Consider the following 5,000-nt stretch of genomic DNA (forward strand, 5'->3'; position numbering starts at 1 on the left):
CCCTAACTCTTTCTCTGTACACTGCTTCTTTCACAACAACCCCAAACTCTCAACCCCCCCCCCCCCCCCCCCCACCTTTCAACCCGCCATCACCCCCCCCACACACACACACACACACACACACACACACACTCTTCCAACTAGTGCTCTACTTTCTTCTCCACCCATCCCCATTCGCAAGCCAGCGCACCACCCGACAACCGCACCAACTGTAATCCAACAACTCCCCCCCCCCCTCTCCCCCCTTCCCCCCTCTCCATCCGAACCCCTTCACCCGAATCTCGACCACAAGCCTTTCTTCGTGCAATTCGTTTTGTCTGCATGTATTCTGCTCGTGGATTTTTTTTTTCAATGTTCGCAAATTCTACCACCCCCGTCCATCCCCCCCACCCCAACCCCTACCCCCACCTTGACTTAAAGTCACAGTCCTTCGTGTGTAATCAGTGTTGTTCACTCTCTGTAATCCGCCCGTGTGTTATATAGTCTCCACTTGAACACATATAACAAATCAGCATCCTAACTACTTATGTGCAAAATAGGAATTTTGGAATGAAACCATTTCGTTTGTGTTTTCTGTGTTACGCAATGCAATATTTTGCCTGAGTTCTTGCCCTAGCTGTTTTCTATTAATTGTTTAAAGGCACGAGTAAGCCTCCCGTAAACCATCACATAAATTATACTGTCAGGCTTTTACACACCGTACAAACACCCTTTCATTTAAACACTCACCGCTTGAGAACATCCTAGGTGCCCTCCGTAAAGAGCGAGCAAGTTTCAAAGAATGTATTTTTGCGTGGTTTATCTTACCCCTGAGCCATTGTGAACCAGTTTCCTTTTTGACTCACATGCGAAGCAAAAGTGAGTCTATGTACTCACCCGAGTCGTCCGTCCGGAAAACTTTAACGTTGGATATTTCTTGGACACTATTCAGTCTATCAGTACCAAATTTGGCAAGATGGTGTATGATGACAAGGCCCCAAAAAACTTACATAGCATCTTGACCTTGCTTCAAGGTCAAGGTCGCAGGGGCTATAAATGTTGTCTAAAAAACAGCTATTTTTCACATTTTTCCCATTTTCTCTGAAGTTTTTGAGATTGAATACCTCACCTATATATGATATATAGGGCAAAGTAAGCCCCATCTTTTGATACCAGTTTGGTTTACCTTGCTTCAAGGTCAAGGTCACAGGAGCTCTTCAAAGTTGGATTGTATACATATTTTGAAGTGACCTTGACCCTGAACTATGGAAGATAACTGTTTCAAACTTAAAAATTATGTGGGGCACATGTTATGCTTTCATCATGAGACACATTTGGTCACATATGATCAAGGTCAAGGTCAATAAGGTAGTGAACCACTAAAAGTGACCATATCTCATGGTAGAAAGAGCCAATAAGCACCATTGTACTTCCTATGTCTTGAATTAACAGCTTTGTGTTGCATGACCTTGGATGACCTTTACCTTGGGTCAAGGTCACATGTATTTTGGTAGGAAAAATGTGTAAAGCAGTTCTTAGTGTATGATGTCATTGCTAGGTTTAGTTATTTGACCTTGACCCTGAAGGTCAAGGTCATGTGAAGGTCAAGGTCAAGCATGTGAGTCGTATGGGCTTTGCCCTTCTTGTTTCACAATGTAGTCGTAAGTTAGTCATTTGAATGCGATTCGATGTGAGCTTATCTGCAATAGCACGTTATTATGTACCTAGCTCTGACTATGCACGAAACAAACGGCTGTAGTTCACAAAAACTCTAGCGATGGCTTTTGACTGTTCAGAGGAACTGGCGATAGGCATACACCGGCTTCTGCTACGAGAACCACGACCTTGCGTGACCCTGCTTCCGGGCTTTTCTTTTTTCAAACTTTCAAAACTTCGAATTGTACTGATCTTGTCTTGATGAAAAAAGAATTATTTTATGATTTAAGAATGTTTGTGTAACACGCTGTCAATTTAGTATTTAGATTTTAAAAGTTAGGTCTAGCGCCAAAACGCACCACGGTCCGATTGTCTCAGAGACAATCCGCAAAATTAATTCTTTAAAAATTCTGTAAAAATTGCTCGCTCTTTACGTAGGGCACCTAGGATGTTCCCGTTCGGTGAGTGTTTAAATGAAAGGGTGTTAACTTTGTACTGTGTGTATTGGTTTGTTTGTTTGTTTAACGCCCAGCCGACCACGAAGGGCCTTATCAGGGCGGTGCTGCTTTGACATTTAATGTGCGCCACACACAAGACAAAAATCGCAGCACAGGCTTCACGTCTCACCCAGCCACTAGATTGCCAATTTTAAAGTTTTAGGTATGACCCGGCCGGGGTTCGAACCCACGACCTCCCGATCACGGGGCGGATGCCTTACCACTAGGCCAACCGTGCCGGTTACTGTGTGTAAAAGCCTGACAGTATCTGTGATGGTTCACGGGAGGCTTACTGTATTTGTATTTTGAATAAAATGTTGTTCAAACCGAAGTACTACTGTGTCCTTTAACAAATTAATTCGTCAAACACGGCCCACCCAGCATAGACAGCACCAAGGGTGTTGAATGTTGGTACGTGTCCAGCTGGAGCGATGGTCGTATATCCCACGCCAAAGCCTCACCAGAATTCGGGCCGGGACGGACGCGGGTCAACTTTATGTGCAGACCCAGAGACGGAAGTCATGTCCCACCCCCGTGTCACCACAATGGCACGTAAAAGATCTTGGTCATTCTGCCATAAAGTGCAGATGGCTGATGCCACCTAAACACGCAAACACTTGCCGTGAGGGCGTAAAGCTCGAATCATATAACACATATCTTGTCCTCAAAGAGGCGACATATTTAGCCTGTAGGACATAACGCATTCTCTCTTTCCTTTCCTGACCAGATGTGAAATGTGAGCTGTTTTCGCGGGGAAGATTGTGCCTTCGAAGGGATACGGTTGATCTGACCGGTTGAAGGGAATTTCTTTAATTTTGACGAATCTGCAAAATCTGCGGAATCCACTGTCCCTTGATCTAGACGCAGACGGCACGTCTTGCCCAAAACGCACGACATGAATGGACACTAATACAATCAAAGTGAGTAAATGCGCTTCAGGCCGCTGTTTCTGTTTGGTGTTGGAAACAAAAAGTAGTCCAGAAGCCATCTATGACGCCGCGACTTAGTAACCGCATCACATACACAAACAAGGGAAGTAACTCAGTGGAAGTAACCCAACCCAATCTTACAAAAACGTGCTGTTTTTTGCCTATTTCACGACATGTCATCAAGCTTTTAAAACACTTGCAAAGTGACGGCAGTCCTCCGGCGCGGTAGCATTATTTGTAACGCAGAACGTTAATGGTAAAACTTTGGAAGAGATCCAAGGGCCTTTTTATTTTAGGTGTTATTCCTTTAACCACCGCCAACCCAGGCCTCTCTACCGCCGGATATCTTTCTTTTCGCAGCTTCTTTTTTGTGTCCTTGATTGAAGGAACTCAGGGAACAATCCCCTTCATCCTGTTCAATTCCCCGCTGACCTCGCAGCTAACTCCTTTTTAAGTGCTTTATCTTTTCCTCCCTTCCTCCCTGCTTTCCTCCCTGCCTTTCCACCCCCCCCCCCCCCCCCTTGCTTTCAGCATTGTTCGATTCTTTGCTACGGCTCATTTTCTGCTTCTACCCTACCCTGTGTGATGTTAGCTCTGTGTATTTGTCTGCGTCTGTCTGTCTTAGTTATCTTAATATGTGTCTGTGTGACTGTGTTTTACGTGGCTAGCAAACTGACACCAGTGGTCATACTGAAATAAAACTTTGGCAATGTTTGTAACAATCATTTGTCTGTGTGCACGCGAAGTCCTGAGTTTTGTTAATGTAAATTGGCAAAACTGTGACGAGTTTTGAAACTCTTACCAGCAAATTGCATAATGGCTAAACAACTGTCTGGCATAATCACAGATGTTATGAGAATAAAACAAGTCGCGTAATAATAATAATAATAATGCAAACTTTTATAGCGCTATTCTAGAAAAATGTCTACTCTTAGCGCTTTACAATACATACATCGACCAAGCATACTATACACGCACAGGCAAAGAAACCGACCAAACATAACCAACAAACTATACACGCACAGGCAAAGAAAGCGACCAAACATACAATACACGCACAGGCAAGATAACGACCAAACATAAACAAACATACTATGACCAAACATAACCAACATACTATACGCGCGCAGGCAAAGAGAACAATCAGCACATGTAATAATTACTGACAACTAATAATGCAGGCATACAATGACAGTCCAAGGCGAAATTACTGCATTTAGTCAAGCTGTGGAACTCACAGAATGAAACTGAACGCACTGCATTTTTTCACAATGACCGTAGTCCGCCGCTAGTGCAAAAGGCAGTGAAAGTGACGAGCCTGTTCAGCGCGGTAGCGGTTGCGCTGTGCTGCATAGCACGCTTTACTGTACCTCTCTTCGTTTTAACTTTCTGAGCGTGTTTTAATCCAAACATATCATATCTATATGTTTTTGGAATCAGGAACCGACAAGGAATAAGATTAAATAGTTTTTAAAACGATTTCGGAAATTTAATTTTAATCCTAATTTTTATATTTTTAATTTTCATAGCTTGTTTTTAATCCAAATATAACATGTTTATATGTTTTTGGAATCAGAACATGATGAAGAATAAAATAAAAGTAATTTCGGATCGTTTTATAAAAAGATAATTTTTTATTACAATTTTCAGATTTTTAATGACCAAAGTCATTAATTTTTAATCCTCCTTGCTAAAATGCAATACCGAAGTCCGGCCTTTGTCGAAGATTGCTTGGCCAAAATTTCAATCAATTTGATTGAAAAATGAAGGTGTGACAGTGCCGCCTCAACTTTTACAAAAAGCCGGATATGACGTCATAAAAGACATTCATCGAAAAAATGAAAAAAAACGTCTGAGGATTTCATACCCAGGAACTCTCATGTAAAATGTCATAAAGATCGGTCCAGTAGTTTAGTCTGAATCGCTCTACACACACACA

The sequence above is a fragment of the Littorina saxatilis genome, unplaced genomic scaffold (assembly GCF_037325665.1).
Source record: "Littorina saxatilis isolate snail1 unplaced genomic scaffold, US_GU_Lsax_2.0 scaffold_1793, whole genome shotgun sequence".
NCBI lineage: Eukaryota > Metazoa > Mollusca > Gastropoda > Littorinimorpha > Littorinidae > Littorina > Littorina saxatilis.